This window comes from Pinus tabuliformis, chromosome 9, assembly GCF_031772625.1.
Source record: "Pinus tabuliformis cultivar Carrire ecotype Pingquan chromosome 9, CPIR1, whole genome shotgun sequence".
NCBI classification, from domain to species: domain Eukaryota; kingdom Viridiplantae; phylum Streptophyta; class Pinopsida; order Pinales; family Pinaceae; genus Pinus; species Pinus tabuliformis.
Window position 1 is genome coordinate 881,588,527 of NC_142307.1, and position 27,955 is coordinate 881,616,481.

Genomic DNA, 27,955 nt, shown 5'->3' on the forward strand with positions numbered 1-27,955 from the left:
TTACAGATTCTCAAAGATGGCTATTATGGCAGCCTACAAGAAGAATATCGCAACAAAAGCCACTGCTAAAATCTTCTTTGAACAAGTGTGGGTACACTTTGGGATCCGATAGTCTATCATCTCAGAAAGGGATAGCAGGTTCCTCAGTACATTTTGGTCTAGTCTCTGGTTGATACTAGACACCAAGCTCACTAAGTCCACAACTTTCCATCCCCAAACAGATGGCCAGACAGAGGTCGTCATCAGGATGATCATACACATTCTGCACATGTACAACTCAAAGCATCCACACACATGTGATGAGAGCCTCCCCTATTTCCAGCACAGCTATAATCGAGCTCTCCACAACTTGACTGGCCACAACCCTTTTCAGGTGATCTTGGGATTCCAGCGACTATGTCCCATTGATGTGGCCATACCATTTGCAACTACTCAGGAAGATTCGGCTCATGTCCAGTTGGAACCCGATAAGGCAAACAACTTCATTGAGCACATCCAACACATATGCTAGTAGGTCCATGACATTATGGATAAATCAAATGCCAAGTACAAGCAGTGACATGATCAACATCAGGTGCCACATAAGTTTCAGGTGGGCAACAAAGTCTGGTTGCATTTGCAGAAGGAATGCCTTACCAAAGCCTATCAAAAACTTAGACCACTCCAATATGGTCCTTACACCATTACCAAAGTCATGGAAGACAATGCATTTGAGCTTAGCATTCCCCATTCCTTGGCCTGCATCTAGTGTTCAATGTGGACCACCTTCGACCATACTTCTCACCATTGTTGGACACATCAAAAATTGTAGAACAACTCACACCTACAGAGTTAAATCTAGACTGCATGGAAAAAGCCACAAAGGATCCAACTATATCTAGTTCTGAAAGCAGGCCAACTCCTTCACCAGGGCAAGTGGCTCACCAGGGACCAAGTTCAGCAGAAGTTTCCTCATCTCATGGAGGAACTCAACGCAATGGGGACCATTGCTTCCTAAGTGGGGAGGGGAATGATCTAGGTGGATATTGGTGGTTGCCCGCCTATTACACGTGGACCCCCACCATTGTTTATTTCATTTTTTTATTTTCCTTATTTGTAGCACAATTTACTATTTTTGGTAGTTTTCCGAGTCCTGAACTTTCAAAGCTGTTTTGAGGCCCTAAACAACGTTTTTGGGAAAAACAAGGCCAACATGGGGATCATAGTTGATGTTGGCCATTCAAAAGTTGTAGTTTTTGGATAGATATTTCTAACAAGGTATTGTGCACGTCAAACGAAGATCATATGCCAAAGTTATGACCCCGGGAAGTTGATGACCAATTTACCCAAACGGGGCCCATAGTTTGACACTTCATCTCCTAGGGTTAGGTTTTTGGATGTTTAGAGTTTTCCATTATCTCTCAATAATAAATAGGCCTTTTAGCCTCAATGTAACACAATTTATAGCATGTAGCCGCCACATCTCTTCTCAGAGATAAGCTACCATCGCCCAAGCTAGTCTTATTTCCATTCTGTTTGTAAGCATATTTCAGTATTTGATATTAATGAAATTAAGTGTTATTTTTGTTGCACCTCTGTATTTATCGTTATATATGTAGTTTGTTACGTTCTTGTTTAAATATAGATCATATGTGATCAAAGTGGTTTGATATCAACAATAATGTTATTAAAAGTGTGAGAGTAAAGATCCTACTAACAGACAACTTTCAGAATTCAAAAACTGTAGGTAATATGTTTTTTTTGTATATTCCTGGAAACTTGTTTGATAAATTATCGGGTAGTGTTTTCCTAACTATGACATTTGCAATGTGAAATCTATTTTTCTATCATGTGTTTCCAGGATGCAATCAACACTCAGATGATAGCAATTTGTTGTATTTTTGTGCACAATGTGCACATTGATGTATTTGGAAGCATGGGTTCTGAAAATTTATCACAAATTTGTTAACATGGTGGAGAAAACACATTTATTACTTTTAGTGTTCCTTGTACCTATTTAAAAATTAATTAGAATTATTAAGTTTTAACGTGTTTTGTTGACCATAATGTAAATATTTTGACCATAGTATTATATGTGCATTGAATTTGGGGGCGGGGAGGGGAAGAAAGTAACTTAATACTTTTGTTATTGATTTCACAAAGGATAGAAGTTATGTTTTTGCACAACTATCATTGAGGACATCAATGAATGTTGATGTTGCATATTGCAGGACTTGGCAAACATTCAGACTGTTCCTCACAACATTTTTGAACAAGTAAAGTGTGTCGGTTTCGAATTCCAGCACATGATTTATCTCTAATAAATTTTCTCTATAACTTTCATTGATTTGTAGCTGGTATTGATTGCAAATAATTAAGTATGGCATTCAATTAACACTGTAAGTATGAAACCATATGTTTTATTTTCACGTAACTTGAACAAAAAATAAATCAATAACAAAAAAATGACAAAAGAACTAGAAAACAAGGCAATATTAATTAGTGAATTTGGAATAGGAATGTGACAATGGATTGGTGCAATAATTGACTTACAGTAGTTATATCATATGCAAAGTCAGCATCCTTGATATTGAGTTCAAATTGTCTATTGTTTTGTTGGCATGTTGTAACAACGTTTGCAATAGAACCCATTGGGTATGTTTTAGTTGATGTCACAAGATTTTGTATCGTTGTGTCTGGAGCTAATTTATGGTTGCTACAAACTTGGGGTATTATTTCCACTAAAACTTTTTCATGTAGGACTATACAAATTTTTGGATCTCCTCTTTCATATATTCTTTTTTTCCTCACTACAAATTCTTTGATACAGATAATTTTCCTGGAAAAAACTTGTCACAAAATTGGTCTATAAGATGGTTGCTTATATTTACTGTGATTGTCAGTTGACCACTTTTGTCAACAAGATTAGCATGAACAATTTTTTTTTTGACTAGCGAGTTTGAGTTTCTATTTTGAACTATACTACGAGGACATTGCCTTCAAGAACATTTGTATATGCACTTGTGCATAATTGTATAATTGAGCAAGGGATTGTTTGCACATTTTTTAATCTGCATGTTTTGTACAATAAGCATTACTAGTGTCCATAAAGTTACATTTGATATAGTGCAATAATAGTTGCCAATATAACAAATGGATAATTTTGACTGGTAATGTTACCTCTTTGAGTTTTGGTCATATAGATACTGTGCATTTGGCATCTAAGAACCAAGATTATTGTTTTCCATGGTGCCACCAAAGGAGTTAATATCCTATTTCCCTAGTATACAAGTAAATAACTTGAAGCTTTACATAACTGTATAAAAATAAATGTTGAAAATTCAAAATAGTGCAGCAAAGTGAGAAGTCTTAGGAAAAATGATTTTGCAAGGTTATTTTTTTTCTATTTTTATTTTTTTTTGCTGCAAAAGTTCCAAAGAACACAAGCGATAAGAAATAAAGAGAAAAGAAACAAAAGGAAAAGAGTTAAAGGCATAATAGAAAATCTACAAGTTATTTTCTTATTTACACCAAGCAAATTTCTGCAATCCAATGTGAGATACGATGTTATACTCGTGTGCAAAAGTGCAATATTTTTTTTTAACTTTGGAAGTAGTTTTTGCAACAAAAGAATTTAGATATCAAGGAAGTAATTTGCCAAAGATTAGGTACAAGAGAATTGGCATAACCAATGCATGTAGTAGCATATGAAGCGGCAACAATGACTACCAACCAATCAACAAAAAAATGTTCCTAGTCCTAGCCACTGCATCATTGCTATTGTTTTATAGATTTTACTATTTGGATTGTATTACAATGTGTTCTAGGTCTAATCTATGCATAGATAATGTGCAAAAGCAAGATAAAGACATAGAACATAAAGCTCTCATAGTGAAAATAGTAAGAACAAACAATTATTTGGAAAACAAACAGTCATAATGTTGTTCAATGATTCAAAGAGAAGCCAACTGGAAAATTTATGTGACACATGATTCAGAAAAGCAATAATCCTTTGTTTTTTCAAGCCTATTGCACATTGGAATATAGATATATCAAGCATACAAATAGGAAACAATTATTGCAAGAGGGCAGATTTACATTATTTTTTGGTACTTTAAAAATATGTACAACACAGATGATTGAAGAATCAAATTACCTTTTAAATAGTGTTAGATATATTTTCATAGACATGGTAAAATGATGCATTCAATGTAAAGAAAAAAATCATTTACAATGGAAAAATACTTTTGTGACGAGAAATCATATCGTTGTTCAATGATTCAAAGAAAAGATGATTAGATAGCTTATGCAACACATGGTTTAGAGAACCAAGTGCTGCCCATGCTCGACCCCGCCCCCCACCCACCCCCACCCCGCCCCCACACCCCCCCCCCCCCCCCCCCCCCTTTTTGATCACTAATGCACATTGAAAAATAGGCATAGCAAGCATAGGAATAGGAAACAATTATTGGAAGAGGAAACATTTAGATTATTGTTTGATACCCAAAAAATTTGCTCCGAAGATGTACAATACAGATGATTGAAGAACCAAATTACTTTTCAATGAGCGTTACACCTAGTGACATAAACATAGTAGGAAAATACATTCATTATAAACAAAGAAAAACAATTTACAATGGGAAAATACTCTTGTAACAAGAGAACAAGCATTAGTTCTTTCTAATTGTACTATTGTTTGATAATTATTGCATGCAGGCTTCTTTTTCTATCAACATGACATAACAAAGTTGATCTTGAAACAACTGTTCAAAATGAAGGTGGCATTTTCACAAGAATGCCTAATGTTTAGCTATGATTCATGTATTCATGTATTTGATTTTCCATTGATCAGAGGGTTAACAACATATGTGAGCATTGAACATTTCGTCATAGTCAAATTGACATTGTAATAGTGGCTTAAGTGAATAAGAAAGGTATGGTAAGAAAAATACTATGATGGTATGTCCAATAGGCATCAAAGACATGGAATGAGACATTGTGAAGTGGGAGATTTGTCTAGATGTGGCAAAGCATGGATCCATTGTTGTATGCAATTTGAAGTTGTTTTGATGCATAAACAACAATAGTTTTTTTTGTTCATAGCCATTTTGAAAAATGTTCAAATTGAAGTCACCAACAATTGCAATATGATAGTCTTTGGGAAAATGTTTCAAAACGTATTTGACAAAATCAATGATCTCGTCAATTGTTGCATTTGGTGAAAAATAGACATATGCATAGCCAATCACACTTTGTTTATAATAGAAAACAATAATTATTGATTCAATATGGATTTATGTATACTTGAAATGATTGTCAACCACAATATTTTTTGTGTAATATGTGACAACACCATGTAGATGTAATAGTTCTATGTGGTGATATTTTTTTGCAAAAATTGCATTTGATGGAGGCATAGTTGTTTTTGTATCTTAGAAACAAAGGATGTTGGCATTCATTAGATCATAATCAGCAAGAATGTTCTCAAAATGCAATAAGATGTTATGTGTATTCAATGAGCATAATGTCAAATAGTCCTGTGTTTTTGTGCACTGCAAACTATGCTTAGGTTGCTAAGAAGCCTTGTCTCTAAGTATTTTTAGCTCAATAGCAACTTTGTTAGAGATGACGAAGTTTGTTTGTTACAAATTTTTTATTAGATACAAAGATTTAATATCTTTGACACGTGAGAGTATTGTGTAAACAAGTCCATGTTGTTTGATTCCCTTTGGGTGAACATCTAGTCTATCCATTATTAATCCTTGTGATCGATGTATATTTCATGCACATGCTAGTTGAACAGGAAATTGTTCTTTTGTATAACTAATGTTTCTTTTTGATTGGATATGTCTATGAACTCTAGTGATAGGTTCTTAATGATACATTATTTCGTGTTTAAACAAGTGTCACATTTTTTTCGTTGGACATTGCCAATCATTGGATCGACAAACTCAATCCAAATGACACCATTTTCAGTTTCTTTGGATGCTCTAAAAATGCCTTCAGCGCCATTGACCAATCTGTCTTCAACATCATAATTTCTACCAATCAATTCAGTGAGAATATTTGTTTTAGCACAATGACAATTGGCAATTGTATTTTTGCATTGCTATAGTGATCTATGTTTAATGATTTAACTACTTTGGCATTTGCAATTAATGTTGTATCTTATGTATCAATGAGAGACAACATTTTCTCATTGTGTTTTTTCACATCCTTGTTTAAGTAGAACAAGGATGGAAATTTTGGATCATTCAACAAGCATCTATAACAATGCTTGCTTAGATACACAAGATCATTGTCAGTGTGTGACCAAATTCTAAGTTTATTTAACACAGACACAAATTCTTTGTTTTCTTGTTGCATCACTTGCTTTAGCTCAAAATCCTTAACATTGTCTCTCCAGAAACTTTAAGGTGCACTAGTTGCTGTGAGATTTGGATGCTCAAATACCCAACGGCCATGGAGAGGTTATGCTTGACATAGATCACCACAAAATATTATGTCAATATTTCCAAAAGGTGTCATTGGTGTGTGCATGATTTCATGGATCCATTTGTCAATGTTATATGATATTCAAGAGCCAATCAATGATGCCTCATCTATGAAAAAAAGCCTAAGTTGTGCATATTCCTTTCTTACCATATCAAGAGTATTAGAGGTCAATGACATCATCTTACATGCTTAAAGTGGCAAGTGCAAAGTTGAATGTACTGTGACACCATTAACAATATATGTAGCTTTTCCAGTGAATGAAAGTATGAGACCCTTTTGTTTTAGTGGGTCACTTCCAAGATCTTTGTTATAATATATCATTAGTACATGATAGAGTGCTTGTGCAATAAGTGTTTTTCCTGTTCCTACACCTCCAGTGAGAAAGAAATAGAATGGCTTGTCTAAATTGTTTTTCTTCTATAACACTATTTGCTTTAATATAAATTGTTGTTCTTCATTTAGTTTTCTTCTAATTTCATAATATGATGTTGTACTCAAAACAAAAGGATGCATCACATATTCATTATTATTTGTATTTGCAACCTGCATGTTTCTAGATTGCACTTTTTGCATTAGATCATGTTGGATATCATATTTCTCATATAGACTATTGTTACTGTCATTTTCCAATGTGAGATTAGGTACAATCAACTCTTCATTTTTGGATGCAATTGTGTTGGAAGTATAGTCAATGTCACCCCATGGAAATATTAAACGGAAAAAATGTTTTTTAGTGGTAGAAACAATATGCTTTTGCAACAAGTATGATTCAGTCTATTTTTCGTTTGTTTTTTTAATGTATATTCAATTCTCTATATGGCAGATAGAGCATCATTTTTTCTCTATAATGATTTTTCAGGGTCTCTATGTTCATGATATTGAACGAATCGTATTACGCATGAGCTTATTTTTTGTTGTTGTTTCCTTTGTGGCTAAATAGGGAGAAGCACAATTTTCTAGACAAATTCTTTTAAGGCCAACAGGTCGGGTCAAATATCTATCAATGATTGACATGCACACTATATCTTCAGAGTTGTCATGTTCATGTTGCAAGATAAAAGGTCTTTTAAGCACATATGTTTGTTTCTCAGTTGGACCGGTGTTAATGAAAATTTCTTTCCTAGATGATGAGTACAAAGGCAATGAGAGAACAATGTGAATCACTTGCCTACTTGACATTTGTTGCAAATTTAGCAATGTGTTTCCAAGTTTACAAATAGTTTCAATTTTACTATCATTATTAGATAAGAAATCCTCCCATTTTTTTTAAGGTAGTTGTCATTGTGCGATCCATCTTTGTCATATAGGAACTACAATATGTTGTTGCAACATAGGCATCTAAGATGAATTGGGCATCTGTGTTTGCTTTCCATAATTGTTGGATTTGTTTTGCAAATTCATTTATCTAGATATCATAGGGATTTATTTTCAATAATACAATTGGCCAAAGGATACAAAAGCGAAGGAGTAGTGTGTATTCGTTGTTTATAATACCGAGATCAACAAGTAAAATGTCAAATGACATGTTTTTTTAATAGATTTGTTATGTAAAAGGGAAAAAATTGTGTTTCTCATTTCTTGGTTAGCTTTGGCATTATTGCATAAAGGTTGTAACATGCAAGTTTCTGGCACTGGTGGAAAATGAAAACCAAATCTACAAACATAATGTTTATGGTTTTTGCAAGTTTTTGTCTGATGATGAGTATGTATTTGAACCATTTGATCTGGTAACCTTGTTGAATCACAAGTCAAATAGCAATCAATGAAAGAAATAACATCCATTTCGGTTGAATGTTGATATATTGGTGCATATTTAATCCAAATAAATCTATGGTCATGTTTTGTTCCTTTGCTTTGGAACTCTGTGATAAAAAAAAAATCTTGCACTTGTCCAAATAGGTCATTGTTTTTGTGATCAAAGTACATAGCGCTAAGATTCTATGCCTATAATATTGACTACAAATGATTGGGTGAATTCTCATCAATGTGTCAATGCATTCATTAGAAGCATTGTTAAGCTTGCCTGCTAAAAAGAATTTGAACTTTGTTTCTTCAATGCATCTATTAATGGATCCCAAAGATGCTCAACACTATTGAACATGAAAAATAAAGTTGGTGGACCAAGTTATCGTATCATTGCAAATATTTCTTTTTGAATTCTTTCAAAATAGTCAGGACACATGTGTATGCTCTTGAGAGATTGATATGCAATTATAGATTGTAGTATCTTTTCAAGATTGCTTGGATATTTGACATCCTTATCAAGTAGTTTCTTTCCTTTTAGCTCTTGTTTTCCAATTGAAACCCAACCTGATCTAGAGACTTTGTTTATCATAATACAAATTCTTTTAAAAAATATATTCATAATATGTGTTGATAAATCTTTAGATTTGTGCAATAGTTCCCATTGTGCAATTTGTCGATATGAGAAATGATTCATGACATCAATAGGTTGACTTGAGCCATAAAACAATGTTGGGAAGTTAAGTTCTTAAGAAACCTTGTCTTGGAAAATACCCAATGGCTAAAATCCAGCAAATGGTGTAATTTGTATTATTTTTGTATCAAGTTCATGTATTAGATGAGCTTTTGAATACCCATGCACAAGTGTTTCTAATTCTAGCTCTAGATCATTGTCATCATATTTTAAATTTTCTTCGTCAAGTCCTGGAATATTGCTATCATGATTTTGTTTACATTAATCAAAATGCTCTTGCCATTCATTATTGATTACTATCTATTCATTTATGTAAAGAGGTGTATTTCATAAATCATGTAAAGCAGTGATCGCCTTTATTGGTCTAACATTTCCAGTCAAATAGGCATTTTTGTATTCTATTTTTCGTTTTAGCATTACTGCAACTGTCATGCAATCATTAATATTCCTTGGCACAGTTGTTTGGACTTTGTCCAAATTTTCAGGAACATTTATGATTGTGCCTGTCAATCCTATCTGTGATTTTTTTGTAGCCATGTTGCATTATTTGTGCAAAGGTCATTCTTGATGCCACTAATCTTTCCTCTAAAGTTTTTAATTCTACAACAAATGGCAATTTTTTGTTTCAACAGATATGTAAAGGTGATGCAAATTTAGGCAATTTTCCATTGATTATTGCAATATTGCAATATGTTCAATTTGTTGATTGACTTTGATTTCTTTGACCACAACTAGAGGTGCAAACCTATCAAAAGTTGATAATGTTCTCTTGTCAATCAGTTGCATATCTTTTCTGAAATGAAGTATATCACAAATAGAGCATGTATGTATAGGCATGTCTTGAATTAGATGCAAATATGTCTAGATTGTTTTAATTGAATGTAATTTTTTTTTCATGAGATACTAAAGCACCATGTGCACGTATTGTATGTTTTAATTGATGCAATGGAGTAGACTAATTATTCAATCTATTAAAAAGAGAATATGGCATTGATTTAACCTTCTCATCACTCACCGATGAAAACAAAATCTTATTTTGGGAGTTTGCAATATCTAGGTACTTCAACAGACTCTCTTTTAATTGGCATCTTAACAAGAATTAATCCATTGTTTATCTGGAAACAAGATGTAGAAGCATTGGATTCTTTGTGTGGAACACTTGAAATGGCAATGGAATTTTATGTTTTCAATGTTGGTTGCAAAGGTCTCTCTATATTATTAGCATGACTACTACTATAAACATCATTAATTTGCAGAAGTGCATGAAAGTGTGCATGTGATGTCGATATTGGCACATGCATAAGATATAACACTTTGGATGAAGTGTTTGATGAATAGAATCACAAGCAAACATATTTGATATTTGCATTCCAAATATAGATATTAACATTAATTATTTCACATATCCATTGGATTGAGAAATGTTTTCCTTCTATGTGGTCATTTGCATATGGCATTGATAGGTTAATAATATAACCTTTCCAATTGTTGACACATTGTTCTTGTTCAATGTTTTATGTATGAAGATGTTGTTCTAAGAATCTAATAGCTCTAGTGTCATTCTAAGCATATAAATTATAAAAAGATTGTGCAATTTTTTTCTCAAGGCAAAAATGTCAAACCATGGTGCAAGTGTACAAATAGAAGTGAAAAATGAGTCATGACAATCATTGACAATGTGATCATCAACCAAGAGTCCTTGTTGCAATAAGGTTTCCTTAATAGACATCATGTCAAATTGCATAGCTGAGGACTCATATCCAAGAATGCATTGAGAAATTGGTCTATAAATTGGAGACAGGAGGTCGATTATGCAATATAGTAGAAGTGGTTCAAAATGCCCACATGAGGGATTTTGGTTATGTAACAAAATATTAAATTGATAACCATTGATATCTTGATTAAAGGGAAAATATGGTTAGACATTTGTAAACAACCAAACATTCACTACAATTGAAAACTGATTTGAAATCCATTTGATGCAAAAATCATCTCCCCATAAGCTAATTGTTGAACTAGAAGAAGAAAAAACAGGTGTAGACAACCCTTGCAAATAGGTCTCAACATCAATGACTTGGTGCACATCTTTAAGGTATTCAGGATTTAGTTCAGTATGAAGTGATTACAAACCAACATCACCTGCATGACTTAAGAAATGGCAAAAATGATTCACAATTCCTTGCCTTATTTCAGCAGATGTGTAGCGGAAGTGAAGAAGAACAATGAGCAAGTCAAAAAGACAGTCCCCTAGATAGTAGAAGAAATTTTAAATGTATATAAATAGGATTAGGATAGTATGTGATCAATTTCATGAATATTTGATCCATGCAATGCAAAAAAAAAGTTGTTTCCATAAACCCTAATAAGAAAATATGGCAATTTGTCTAATGCAATTATTCTCTTTAATCCAAGGAGCACACAATAATTTGAGTACACAATGAACAATTATCAATAAAGAATACCAAAAAAATTCCTATATATAATGTAGTCTGCGCCCCCACCCCCCCTCACCCCCTTTTTTTTACAATAGAGCAAGTGTGAGTACTTTTCTCTGTAATAAATAACATGGAAAAAAGTTACAAGTAGACAAAGAAAGTTACATTGGAGATCATTTTGAGGAACCCCACATAAAATGGATCTGAGGAGAAGTGTTAGGTTTTTTCGCGCCATGGGCTTCACCACCATAGAGTTCCAAACAGTTATCAAAACATGTAGCATTATTTGACCTCTCGAGCTCATCTCTAGACAAAGGATGGTGGATGGTATCCTTTAGGTAATAGATCTATTGCAAAAAACACCGAACACATCTCCCTTCCATGGATCTCCCGTTGTTTTTGTTTTCCTCTTCTTCAATAAGGAGAGAGGGGCCCTCGGCGATGAGATTTTCTCCAGATCTGGATTCTTTTTTATGATTGCAGGATCTAAGCCCTCGTGTGGGTTATATCTGTCATTTTTACTACTAGATCTTGTCATTGATTTTGCAAACCAGTGCTACCCTAGCAGTGAAACTGATATATATAACCAAAACGAATGCTTGATGGGTATAAGCCAAGATCTAGTAGTGAAAATCAGTGCTTGATGGGAACGTTTCTTACTTTTATGGGTTTTCAATTTTTGTTTATCCCTGGGAGGCTGGAGATGGGTTTAATGGGTGAAGCCACGACTTTTTTGTGCACCCATTACAGATCTTGTTGGAAGACGTATGGATCAATATTGAACCAAATCTAGAAGAAATCAATGCAGAAAGGAGCTCCCAATCCCCATATATGGATCTATCATTTATAGATATGACCAGAAAATTAATGGAAGAGGTTGATCCGAGAATGAGACAACATAGAAAGGTTAATTTCAAACTTTTTTTAAAATATATAACTAGGAAATTAGTTACAATGAAAGTTTGGAATGGAGATTTGATACAAAATTTGAAACAGAGGATGCAAAATCAGATGGGTATTCCAGCAAATCTTCAAAATCTGATTTTTGTAGGGAAACCTTTGCAAGACAATCGCAACATGCATGATTATGGAATCGGACATGATTCAACTATTATCCTTAATATGCGATTACTTGGGGGATGCTCTGGATCTATCTCTAAAGGTCCAATTTATTTCAAGGATGCAGTTAAAGGAAGGCTCGATTCACAAAAAAACTGGATAATCCTCCCAATCTCCCTGGCCCCTATATTGTGGAACAGATGAACTAGGTGCCGACATTGATGATAAATATCCTAGAAGTCAATGAGCTCTACTTTGAATTCCATTCAAGAGCAATCATATGCATATTTAATGGCTTCTAGCCTAAGACGAAGGACTTACCACAATGGATAATCTCTACTTGAATTGAAAATTTTGACATTCACCTATGTTCTAGAGGGTTCTTTTTGGTGAAATTCGATGAAAAAAAATATGGAATTCATCTTAAAAGAGGGACCATGGTTTTGGGGCAGTGCAGGACTTTTTATGATTCCATGATTTCCAGGATTTGATGCAAATACCATGGTGGTCTCCAAAATGCTAGTTCGGGTCAGATTAAATAACCTTCCTATGCATTTATGGCATGTCAAAGTGCTTGAAGGAAATGGAAATTCTTTGGGGAAATTCATAAAGGTGGACACAGATAGACTTGCAAAAGGAATATTCACATTTTCATGGATTTGTGTTGAGGTAGGTCTTAGTAAAGGATTACTTGATCGTATTATATTGATTCATAATAATGTACAATGGTCCCAAACTCTAGATTTTTAAAATACAACGTTCAGATGTTGTATATGTCTTCAAACTGGACATCTACAAAATTCGTGCCCCTAAGAAAAGAATCCTAAAAGGAAAAAGAGAAAAGACCCAAAGCCAAAGAGATGGTTATTCTCCAGCACAAAGGAAGATGACGAAGAGAAAGAGGAAATCCTAGAAAATACAACAACTAATGTTGAACATAACTCCCAGGAAATCATAGAGAAGAACGGGGCAAAGCAAATATAACCAATGACATCATCCAAAAGTAATAACACCTACGGTTCAACAACAACAAAATATGCAGGCTTCCTAGGAAAAAGAAGCTAGTGGCACCAAAAGAATTCATGTATCATAGATCTATGACTCTAAAAAATAAACATGCGTAAATATAGAGGAAAATCAATTGGCTATTGTATCTTCCACTCCAAACTTTGATGGTTGGTGGAAAGTGGAGAAAATGAAGGGTAGAAAAGCATAGTTTTAGTGATCATTTTAATTGTATGTTTTAGATGTGCATATGCCTTTTGGCATCTACAACATGTAAGTTTCATGATTTCATAATGAAAATTATGATTTTTCCTTGGGGAAAAAGTTGCATTGTTTCAATGAGTTATTCTGCAATAAAAAACATGAAAAAAAGTTACAAGTACACAAAGAAACCTGCATTGTTTCCATGTGTCCAAACAACATCCATATCAAAACAAAAAAGAATATTTAAGAAAAAAGGAAAGAAAAGACATTGCACAGATAGGAAGTTTTGATTTTAACCAAACATTACATATTAAGCATATTGGTAGTAACCGTAAACCATGGATTTGATATAAAGAAAATGCTAGAACAAAAGCTTCGTTGTTGAACTAAATCAATGCATTGCTTGGCAATAATATGTTCTCCAATGACAAATGTTATATTGAAAAACAATGCAGAGTGATGTGTCTGACATAGCTAATGAATATATTAAGCAAAAAACAATAAAGGCACAACAACGTGCATCAAGAAACTGAGCAATGCATATAATACTTTATTGGTTTTAATTTGAGTACATGTTTTCAGAAAATGTTATACAATTGTGCACAAAGTTTTTAATTGATTTACTCTTGAAAAACTTTTTCAGCTAGTTATGACCCAAGTTACAAAGAAGTCAATCTATGTTATAAATTCACATTCTAGTTAAATTTTATAAATTCATGTTCTAGTTAAATTTTATGAAACCTAATGAAGCAAACAAAAAGACATGTTATTTTAGTTCAAGCACAATTCAAACACTAGGAATATTTATGCTCAACTTACCCATTGTTGAATCCTATAAAATTTTTCCCAAAATTACATTGATATGGTAGTAAAAATGTTATCCATGACAATGCCGGTCCAGAAAGTGCATTCCCCCCTAGAAAACACTCGTTATTGAATTGGACAATTCTTATGTTCAAGACTTTGTCTTGTTCTCAAGAACACAGAGACTATAATTTTGACACTACTTCTGTGTTTTGGAATTTCTTTTATAACTATATATATATATATATATATATATATATATATATATATATATATATATATATATATATATATATATATATATATATATATATATATATATATATATATATATATATATATATATATATATATATATATACATATACATCAACAACATTTCACATGAATATTTAAACATCAATCATAATTCACGCATAAAATTGCAACAACATCAAGAAATAAATGACAATGGCACAAAGAAGATAGAAAAATGAAAAACATGCAACTGAAGAAGAAACAACAAAAAAACAATGTAACAATGATAATATCATGGGTATATTTCTTTGTCAAATCTTGTGCACACCGGAAAAAAAATAAATTCAAAACCATTAATTAGATATCCAAATATTCCATATGCGAGAAGATTTCCAATGAATTCTACTCATACATAGATTCAAAGTATATCTTAAAAAACACTATAATTTAGGCAATACAAATTAAGATATTTTTCATTCCCTTGATAATTATGTTGTATTTAGTGGCAGTGTTCAAATCACATCAATAAAATCTTATGTCAAGCGAAAACAATATAAAATAGTATACAATTTTTGCAATAAAATTATTACAAAGGAGACATTTAGCATATATACTTGGTACAAGAAAATATATGCATTTATTCCACCTCAAGAGACAAATAAAGATAGGACGAGTTGTGGGAAACCAAAATTTTGAAAAAAATTAAGTTATCATGATCTTTGACCTGCCAACACCATTAAAGAAATTTGGAAAATATTAGAGATCAACATCTTTGACCTCAAACAAGAGTTAAAGTTCCCACAATGAAAGCTACAACATAAGAATTTGTGCATTTTAGTGATGTATTTATCACAAGTCAAAGACCAACTCCAACAAACTATTTACACAATAGACTCTTGGTAGATCCATTCAGAGGTGGTTGGCCTTGGCGAAAAACCACTTATGCTCGTCAAGATAAGCCCAACAATAACATGTCCTTACAAATTGGGATATGAAGAAAAGAACAATGTTTGACAAGATAATAACAGTCAATTTTGAATTGCGGACAACTGCATAGGTGCACAATCTATCAGTTGCATGGTCTAGTGTGGAATGTTGAACTATCAACTGCAAACTACTCCATAAGTTGCATGTTGTAGTATACAATGCTCAACTATCGATTCCAAACCAACCATAAATTAGAAAGTGCTTAACAATTGTAAATGCTCACATGTCAATTGTAAACTATTTCACAAACTCACAATCTATGAATTGTGCAGTGCTTCATGAGATCATAACACTAAATTATCAATTAAAATTGCGTTTAAGTTAATACATATGTTGAGTTAGTCACAAAATTGAAAAGGAATGTGCATGAGGGTTGAGAATAACCAAGTTATTATGATTATACAAAATAATAAATTGTATATAGAATTTTAAATAAAAACAAATAGATCACCAAGAAACCAAATATTTGACATTTTATACCTGGCATGGCCTTGTTTGGTCAAAAAAATTTATGATCAATATGAATGTCCCAATAGTTCATCTAGGCAAAAAATTTATTTTTGAATTCAAAAAATGAAAAAACAATCTAAACAAAGCATTACAGACCCACCAAAAGTCATGTCACCAAATTCTACTCGGAAAAAAAGCAAAAATCAAAGGGACAAAAAGTAATATGATAAGGCCACAAATAAAAGGAATTAAAATTACTATAATTGCAATCACTGTTAAAAGCTAGGTTGCAATGATAGTTTGATTTTCTAAATATTTGAAAAGATCTTCGTACTTGCACCCGACTCTATCATGTGTCCCATAACGAAGAATCACAACTCTACACGAACATGAAAAATAGCACAACACGGCAACCAAAAGATTCACCAATGTCAACATAGCCCCTCACTACGACCATGCAATAAGCACTCAATTCCAACAATGCAATGCATTTGATATTGAGAACAAAGATCCTACAATGTGCACAACCGAAGAATAAACAGGCCAAAGAACACATTTAAGACAAACAAAGGAAACTCATCATGAAAAATAGACTAGAGATGGAAAAGAAATAGAATCCTTGATCCTAAGAGTTTGAAAAAAAAAAAAATCGACCAAGCCAACAAGGAACCCTTAAAGCATTACATCTCAAGACTTCATGTGCAGAGTAAATGCAATTTTACAATCAAGAAAAAAAATTAAACAAAACAATATAAAGTCACCAAAGTAGTGTTTAGAATCCATATTCAACCTAGACCTGGGAATAGTAAAAACATCACCTTAGTACTACCTAGATAACGATCGTATCTCTACATTAAATTCAACCAACTCAACAAGGTTGTCTGAAAGCATTATGTCTTGAGAGTTCATCCAGAAATTTTTTTTATTAAGAAAAGTCTTTCAGTAGAAATCACATAAGAGAAATTTTTGGCCAACGCATTTCAAAGAGGCGGACCATGGCAAAGGCTTAAAAAGAGAGCAATGTAGAGCCATAATTTCCAAGTAAAGGTTACATTTGAAAAATAATATTTAAATTATGATATTAATTTATTAATATATTAAAAACAAATATTATTAAGTAACGACTATATTAAATGGCTAGTTTTTGAAAAATAATATTTAAATAATGATATTATTTTATTAATTTATTAAAAATAAATATTACTAGTTTTTGAAAAAAAAAATGAAAAGAAAACATCACAAACTCACCAAAGTAGTGTTATCACTAAAAACCATGTCACCAAACTCCAGTGAAAAAACCAGGAATCAAAGGGATAGAAACTATTACGATAAGGCCATAAATCAAAAGAATTTAAAGAATTAAAATTGCAGTGGTTGTTAAAGCTCAAATTGCAGTGATACTTCAATTTCCTATTTATCTCAAAAGATATTTCTAGTTGCATATGACTTTATATGTTAGGTCCCTATAAAAATAGTGTATCCCCCTTATTATTGTTGTTGTATGCATGTATCCCCCATATTGTTATTATTGTGCCCCATAGAAGCAAGCTATTGCTATTTTTGTGCCCTTACATTAGTATTTTTATGTAGGCTCTAATTAGATTGTGACCCCTTAGACTCCTATATATACAAAGAAGGTCTTTTCATTTGTATCATCCAAGAATTGTTCATTTATGTAATGTAAAGGAGGTTTCTCCCTCAAAGAGGATAATTTTTAAGTCATTAATCTATCTATTTGTGAGTTGGTTGCATAACATTTGGTATCAGAGCTTTGGATTCTAGGGTTTCACTACTTCAAACAGGTCATCATGGAATTTTCGCTATAATTTTTTTTATACAAAGCTTTAGAATCTAAAATTGAAAACATGTGGAGCCTAAATCTTGGTGAATTTCGTGTATGAATTTCAGATATTTCTCACTATATTTTTGGATACATGATCCAAGGAAGTTAAGGTTTTTGCAGGCTCCATAATTCCATCTCAAAAAGGTGACCTAGGTAAAATCGTCATAACTTTCTCTCTGTACATCGGATTTGAATTTCGCAAATTTTTTTGGAAATAGGTCGGACATTAGTTTTTTGGGTATCATTTTTAGGGCCCAAGGTTGAAATAGTGACACATGGTACTCATTACAAATTCACTCTATTGAACTAGTTTATAATTAGGTCATCGTGGGAGATGGGTCATAACTCTTTCTTGAAGAATCAAATATTGGTATGACTTATTGGGTTAGAAATAATACTCATAGGGATACTACGGGATGGAATTTAAAATCTCGAAGATTCACAGTTACAGAGATACAATAGATGCAATATCTAGCTCATAAAAATCAAGAAAAAGGTGTGTATTTTTAAAATTCTGCATAACTTTTGATTTCAAAATTCCTCGAAACAAAAAAATGACACACCTATTAAGCAAAAAAAAATATCTTATTGACACATGAAGAAGAGGAAGAAATGCAACATGATATATCAAAATTACGAGACCAAATGCAACAAATTTCGCTCTCGCAAAGGGTAACCAAAAATGAAATGGAAGCTAAGATAGATGGTTTTAAGAATGGTATGGAAGCTAATATGGATGTTATAGAAGCAAAAATGAAAGGCAATGTGGAAGAATTGAAGAATGGTTTAAAAGAAGACATGGAAGGTTTGAAGGAAGGTTTGACAAAGTTGCTACAAGAAATGCTTCCTAATGGCGAAAAGGTATTAGATGAAACTCGTGATGAGAATAAAAGGAATGTTAATCATGATTCCATAGAATCTAACTTTGGATTGAAGACCCACCATATTCTAAATATCGATATGAGGAAGTTTGATGGCAAGGATTTGGTAACATGGATACTACAGATGGAGCAATATTTTGATCTCCATAATGTGCAACACACACAAAAGGTACACATTGCAACTTTATATTTAGAACCCAATCATTTAATATGGCATCAATGGATTTGTTCTAATAAACCACTTGTCACTTGGTCAATTTTTATAGATGAAATGATAGCACATTATGAGGATACAAAGAGCAACACCTTCTTTAGCCAATTGATAAATCTCAAACAAAAGGGTTCAATGGCGGAGCACATTGAGGACTTCCAAAAATTGAATATTAGGGTAAATGATATTCCAGAGGAGCATAGGATCGATGTCTTCATAGAAACCTAAAAGTATAACATCCAACATGAGGTTCACCTTTGGGAACCTGATTCATTAGAGAAGGCATTCAGGTTGGAAAAAAGAGTTGAAAGAAAAATTATGGCAACAAGGAAATCTACCACTCACAACTATAAAGATGGAAGTTTTGCTACTCCTAGCCTTCCACGACCTACAAGGTTGACACCACAAAAATTGGAGGAAAAAACAACAAAACGGATTTGTTACAGTTGTGATAACAACTATCCTAAACGTCATAAGTATGATGAGAAGAAATTATTCTACATAGATTGTGAAGAGGAGGAAGAAAAGGAACAAGAAACATCAAAACATGAAGATATACACTAGGAACCAACCATATAGAAAGAATAAATGAATCTGACCATATCTTGTAATGCATTGGTAGGAATTACCACTCCTCAAACTCTTAAGATACAAGGATATATCAAGAAGAAAAAGGTAATAGTCTGATTGATTCAGGTAGTACCCATAATTTTATTCATTGTAAGATAGTCAAGGAATTGAATTGCTTCCTATATCTAGCATCAGAGTGTCAAGTGATGGTTGCAAATGCAGGAACTATAAACTACTCTAGAAAGTGCCATAATATCAAGCTAACCATGGGGGAATATGTATTGAATAGTCCAATTCTTTCCATTCCAATGGGTGGTTCTCAAGTTGTACTAGGAGTCCAATGGTTACAATCTTTGGGGATGATGGCTTTCAATTTTCAAGAACTTTACCTTGATCTTTTTTGGGGAAAGAAAGGAAGTTGAGTTAAGGCATATCACAGGGAAACCAGGAAAGATAATTAACTCTAATGGCATGAAAAATATTCAGAAGAAAGAACAACGGGGTGTAATTGCACAATTATGCTCACTAAGGGTTAAAACATCGAAATCATCTATTTCTCAAGATCTCCAAAAAGTCTTGGACAATCATTCCAAGGTGTTTGAGACTCCCAATGGCCTCCCACCTATTCATTATCATGATCATGTGATTCACTTGATTCTAGGAAGTGCTCCTCCAAACATCAGGTCTTACATATACCCTGATGCCCAAAAGAGTGAAATTGAACGTATGGTTGCATAAATGTTAGAGGCTAGTATAATTCAACCTAGTCAAAGTTCTTTCTGTACTCCAATAGTATTGGTGCACTAGAAGGATGGATCATGGTGTATGTTTCCAGATTTTAGGGAGCTCAACAAGCTCACTATTAAAGATAAATTTCTCATTCGTGTCACTGATGAGTTTTTGGATGAGTTACATGGAGAAATTTACTTCACCAAGTTGGATCTTCATTCAGGATATCATCAAATTAGAATGAAGACTGAAGGCATTCCGAAAACAACATTCATAACTCATGAGGGTCATTATGAATTTTTGGTCGTTCCTTTTGCTCTTATTAATGCACCTTCCACATTTCAAGGTTTGATGAATTCCATTTTCAAACCCTTCCTTAGAAAACTTGTGTTAGTATTTTTTGATGATATACTAATCTACAACAAGTCTTGGAAGGATCATGTTCAGCATGTTGACTAGGTGCTCAAACTATTGGAGGCGAAACAATCATATGAAAAAAACTCCAAATGTTTCTTTGGAGTATACGAGGTGGAATATTTGGGTCATGTTGTATCTCATGAGGGTGTTAAGGTTGACCCTAACAAAATTAAATCCATTAAGGAATGTAAAATCCCCACAATCATAAAGAATCTTCATTGATTTCTTGGGTTTACAGGGTATTATCGCAAGTTTGTTAAAAATTATGGTAGAATAGTGACACCTCTAAAATCATTATTGAAGAAATATGCATTCTCTTGGATTCTAGAAGAAATGAAGGCCTTTGAACATCTTAAATAGGTAATGTGCCAAGAATTGGTCTTAGCTACACCAGACTTCACAAAAACTTTTATTGTGGAATGTGATTCTTCATGAAATGGAATAGGTGTTGTTTTAATGCAAGAAGGAAGATCTATTGCATTTGAAAGTCATTAAATCAAAAGAAAGTATTTACACAAACCTATTTATGAGAAGGAAATGTTGGCAATATTGAATGCACTAAACCAATGGTGACCTTACCTAATGGGAAGACACTTCAAGATAAAAACAAATCATGATAGTATTAAATACTTTTTGGAACAAATATTACCTTCAAAAAAAGTAGAAAAAAATGGGTGAAAAATATGTTGGGTTATGACTTTGAAATCATATGCAAAAAAGGGAAGCAAAATGTTGTTGAAAATGCACTCTCAAGAAAGAATGAGGATGTGGAAGCATTGCTTTGTGTCATTTATATTATCCAACTTGAGTGGATAACTGAAGCAAGGGATGAATGGATGAATAATGAAGAACTTTGGTCACTCATTCGAAAGTTTCAGTAAGATTCCAGTACATCTAATACATTTAGCTGTAAAAACGATTCATTACGGTACAAATATCACTTATATATTTGTAATAATTCCAAACTCAAATAAAATATTCTTTTGGAAATGCACACCTCTCCCTTCGAAGGGCACTCAAGATTTTTAAAAACATACCATGGGGTCAGGAAGGAATTTTTTTGGGATGGCCTTAAATCAGATATTCAGAAGTTTGTGGCAGGATGTTTGGTTTGCCAACAAAATAAAGTTGATATAATTAAGATCTTGGTTCTGTTACAACCTTTATCCATTCCAAGTCAACGTTGGGAGGAGGTCTCAATGGATTTTGTCATAGGTTTACCCATGTCTGAAGGAAAGAGTGTAATCATGGTGGTAATTGATAGACTTACCAAGTATGCACACCTTTGTGCATTATCTCATCCTTTTAAATCCAGTACAGTTGCTACTGCATTTATGGAAACAATTCAAAAGATTCATGGAAATCCAAATATTATAGTAACTGATAGAGATCCCATTTTCACTAGAACTTTTTGGATGAAATTATTTTCTTGTCTTGGTACTCAATTAGATCATACCTCATCTTATCATCCTCAATCTAATGGGAAGACTGGGATAGTGAACAAATGTTTGGAAGGATATCTTTGTTGCTTTGTATCTGATAAACAAACACAATGGGTCAAGTGGTTACCTCTAGCTGAATGGTGGTATAACACTTCCTTCCACACTGCAACAAAAATGACCCCATTTATGAAACTTTATGGATATCATCCACCATCCATCACATAAGATTTAAGAGAATATTCCAAGGTTCAAGTAGTGGAAGATCACATCAAGCATCAACAACAAGTTCTCCAACTCTTAAAGGATAGCCTCACTCTGGCACACAATCAAATGAAACAACAGGCATATCAACATCGCAGTGAATGAAGTTTTGATGTAGGTGACTCGGTATTTTTACGACTACAACCATACAAACAAATGTCTCTCAAGAAAGCTAAGAAGGATAATAAATTATCATCCTAGTATTATGGTCCTTAGAAGGTGTTTCAAAAGATTGGTACTATGGCATACATATTGGAGTTGCCTGCATATTCCCGAGTACACCCAGTTTTCCATGTTTCATGCTTAAAGAAGGTTATCAGTGATAAGCTACAATGTTGCCAGAACTTGACAGAGAAGAAAAAATCATATTTGAGCTTGAAGCAGTCATGGAAACAAGAACCCGACAACTACAAAATCAATCAATTTTAGAGTATCTCATTAAGTGGAAGAACTTACCTTCTAAAGATTCCACATGGGAGGATGATAATTTTATACAAAAGCATCCAAAACTACTCAAAAATTGAGGACAACACTTTTTTGAAGGAGAGAGGCATTTTAGGTCCCTATAATACTAGTGTACCCCCATTATTATTGTTGTTGTGCCCATGTAGCCCCCATATTGTTATTGTTGTGCCCCAATTATATTGTGACCCCTATGACTCATATATATACAAAGGAGGTATTGTCATCTGTATCATCCAAGAATTGTTCATTTATGTAATGTAATTGTTCTATTTGTGATTTGGTTGCATAAAATTATAACATGCCCCATAACGAACAATGACAACTTTACACACACATAAAAAATAGCACAACGCCCAAGTGCAAAGATCCACCAAAGCAATCACAACCTCTCATTCTAGCCATGCAATAAGCACTCAACCCCAACAATACAATGCATTTGATGCTGAGAGCAAAGAGTCATCAACGAACACAACCAAAAAAAGAAACAAGATAAGAAAGACACTTAATACAAAGAAGTGAAACTCATTTGACATGTATTTTTTCGCAGAAAATTATAGAATCCCTACAATTAGCAACAAATGCAATCCAAATAATGGAAAATAAACAAAATCACATGGACAATAAAAAAATGTAAGTAAACTTATTGCAAAATATGGAATTTCTCAATAGCATTTCAAGATGAAATACTCACATATCCTCCAACACCAAATGTGCATATATGTTTCAAAAAAGCTCTAAGACTCCATACAATCAGTAGAGTAGGTTAGAAGGATGCATCTAGACAACGTCAAAGATGAACTAAAAGAATGGAGAATAAAAAATGCATGGAATTGTATTTCAAAATATGGACCAGAGGCGACAATGCAACAAGCCCCTTGACCGTGAGAGTCTGAAAATAAAATAAAGCAAAATTTAACTGACTTCCAGAGTTTGAAAGAAAAATTCAAACCAAAAGAAACATACTGTCACAGAACACAGAATTAGCAAAGGCCCATAATTTGACCGCGCCATTTATTGTTTCTAAAGCATAAAGATCAAGTCCATCGCTTGTAGCAATACAAAAAAACCTATATTCAAACTACACATAAATGCACATCTTCCCAACCATAAAAACCATCTTGATCACATGAAAGAAAGACTTCCAAACTGATAACATGGGGTTGGCAGACACAATTTGTGTGTTTGTTTTGTTGCTTATCATGATTAATCAATCCTACATTAGGGCCAGATTTAGAATTCATATTGAACCCAGACACTGGAATGGCAGAAACACCACTTAGCACCATTGAGATAACTATCTCAACTTTACATTAAATTCGACCAGCCTAACAAGGGCATTTGAAACCACTATGAAATCAAAGGGAAATACAAGTTGTCAAAATACCAAGCCCAAGGGAAAATATTATACATTTGCAAAAACCAAAAAAGCCTCCCTGATCAGTTCAATGCAACACCCAAAACAACTCAATGATGTATCTATTTCATCTACACAAACCCACTGATTTGACAAGCATTCCACTCCAGCATTGTAATCCATTTAATATTGAGGTCACTGAGTCGAGCAACAGGGAAGGAAAGGCATCTAACATATGAAAACGTAACCCATAAAACTATCAATATTTTAATGAAATAATGCACTCATTGAAATGAAAGTTTAAACAGACTCATTAGCCATCGCTACCACCATATATAAGAACATGCCCAATGATACAGGGTTCCCATTGCCCTAAATTACAATCACGAGCATGTTGTTTTAAAGCTTCATGTTGACTCCACACGTTGACTGAGCCTTGGGCATTGCAGTGATTTCTACAATATGTAACCATCTTAGGACGGGTAAACAGAACAACTAAGAGTGGCTCTAACTTTCCACTACCCACAACTTAAATAGTATAACCCATATTTTTTTATGAAATTTGTTTATACCATAAATGCAATATATTCAGAATATCCAAACAATTATAAAAAAATTAAGATAAAATATTCTAAATGTCAACCTTTTTCACATTGCAGACTTGACTGCCATTCAAAGCAGCTTCCTTAAATCAATGGAAACACACCATCCATATTTTTTACACACTGTTGGCTATAATCTAAACAATTTTTTGAGACTCATGGCAATTGGCCTAGCCACCAGATTGACAATTTCATGTTTGGAGAATTTTAATTATTCCTCGTAGGCCTCTATTGTCTCACTACCAAGAGGTTCGATTCTTACCACTGGGGCCATACAACAAGATAAAATGTGTTAGGAGTTATTGACACATAAATGGCATAACGTTTTCGTACATTATGATAGAGTGAAAGTTGACAAAGAAGAAAAACAAAGACCTCTATGAAATAGTTGGCACGAGCTTCAAATGGGAGTAAACAATGGCTGACTAAAGAATTACGTTTTGGCATCTAGTTCAGGGAAAATTTTAAGAACGCCCCCTAAATTTATAAATATAATAAATGGGCGAATCTCCATGGTATATAGGAAAAATGGAAGGCGATTTTATCAATAATATAATATGTATATATAATTTTTTGGCGAATCTCTCACCAGGCATGGCAAATATTTTGCTCAATTATAAAATCTTGTAAGATCTTCGCGAGTCTTTCACTAAATAATAAAACTTTGTAAAGTCCTAGTGAATCTTAGCATAGGCTACATGCTGGTTTAATTCCCCCATTTAAATAGGCTACATTCTAGGTGAATACCATGGGTCAATACCATGTGCCATTTTGGTGAATACCATGGGTCAATACCATGTGCCATTTTTATTTTTATTAATTCTAATATTAGGGTTAATAATGTTTTTTTGCATGGTATTAATGACAATCTAGTCCATGGTATTTGTCCCATAGTATTTTGGCCATAGGTTTCACCTAAATATAACCCATTTTTTGAGTGTTCATAAATATAAGGTGACTTATGGAGTAAATATAAAAAAATGTTTTATTTTTTTACCATAGCTCTCGTTTATTTACATTTTTATTAATTTACCATACCTCCTTTACAAATATGGTATTTGGCCCATAGGATTCACTTAAATAAAACCTCTTTCTTGAGCCTTCATAAATAGAACGAGGGTTATGGACTAAATATAAAAAGAGGTTTTATTTATTTACGATACGTCTAGTTTATTTATATTTTTATTTATTTACCATACCTTTTGAGTAAGTATAAAAAGACATTTTATTTATTTACCATACCTCCACTTTACTTATATTTTTATTTGTTTACACCCTTACATGTATATAAGGTGACTTATGGAGTAAATATAAAAAATGTTTATTTATTTACCATACCTCTCATTTATTTATATGTTTATTAATTTACCATACCTCTTTTATAAATATGGTATTTGGCCCATAGGATTCACTTAAATAAAACCTATTCTTGAAAATGGGTGAATGGATTCACTTGAATAAAACGTATTCTTAAAAATGGGCGAATGGAAGGTTGTAAGTCCTAATTTCAAGGGCTAAATTTACCTTTTTTACCCTCTCCCTTAAAATAAGGTGGGCTATTTGAGGTGATTTGTAAAAATGTACTATGATACAAAATATTTGCCCACTAAAAATTTAAAACCCCTTAATTTCGCCAAAGGGCGAACATTCGCCCCTAAAATTATCCTTGATCTAGTTCAAGTCTCAAGATCACGAATGATTTGGGGTTTCAATTTCCCTAAATCACAAAGTACAGAGGCTTTTGGCATTTATTCCTCTGCAAACCCATAATTTATCTTCCATTGGTGGTCCATATATCCATAGAAAAATATGTTGTGAAAGGTTCTCAAAATTCCCTCTTCAAATCCTAGGGGAGTCAAAACTATTTTTGTGCTAGGGATTCGGTGGAAAAAATGGCAGAAGCCAGGAATGGGAACATTCCAATGCATATATGTTGTGTAAAAGGCTGCAGACCTTCTACGTAAGCTAGAAGGAGAAAAAGCATGTTTTCTAGGGTTCTGCTAACACCATAACATTTGTTGCCCCTCCGCCTTTTGAAGATCTATTTTACTTGAATTCATTGACCTTGATTGTATGGTTGTGCAGATGCCTCAGAAATGCAAAGCCAACAATTTGAACTTTGAACAACTAGAAGATGCACATTTCCCTAAATCACATGTCCAAAGCAAATGCAAAGATACTAATGAAGATAGAAATGCAAAGCTAACAATTCCAACTTCAAACAACCAGAAGACATAAGCAAATTGCCCTAAATCACAATGTCTATAGCTTTTTTTAAATAAAGTCGTCAAAATAAGACAAACGTATTCAGATTTACTACCCCAACAACAATCCAGTGACGCACCTCAATAGAAGATAAACAATGGCCCCAACGCCATATACATGACCCAACAACAGTGCAACGACCGCCCTCAACTCTAGACACAAGATACATTGGCATGATACTCCCAACTTAGCATAGATTTCCCTGTCTAGAATTGTGATACATTTACAACATGGCATTATGAATATATGAAAAAAATATGGCAAAAATGTGTAGGTTATGTGATTCTCTATGTCCATTACTACAACCATTACATTGCAGTACCGAGAACCATTACACTGTAGCGCAGACCGTAACATCACTACTATGTACATTTATCCTACCATTTACCACAGGGTTTCTATATAACTATTTCTCAATGTTATGTTTAATGTTTTGCAGGACGGGTGTCACATCACCTTGGGCTCCGGAGCCCTGGTGTTGTAGGTAGGCATACATCGGAGCCCTGGTGGTGTAGGTAGGCATACATCACCACCTTTAGAAACCAAAACTCCAATGTCTACATTAGAAACCCGACGAAATATTTTGTACGGTGACCAAAACTAATACATAAACTGAAAGGTATATGTCACTACTTAGGCAATGACATAACAATACTCAGCAAGAACTTTAAACGTAAACATTTGTGATGATAATGGGGTTCTTTTGGTATTTGGGTCATGATAAATTGATGAGATTTTACGGCCTCTAGTTACAATTAGATTATTATTAGTTTTCAATGTAGACACAAATGGGAATATTTAACAAATTTGAAAATAATGTGCA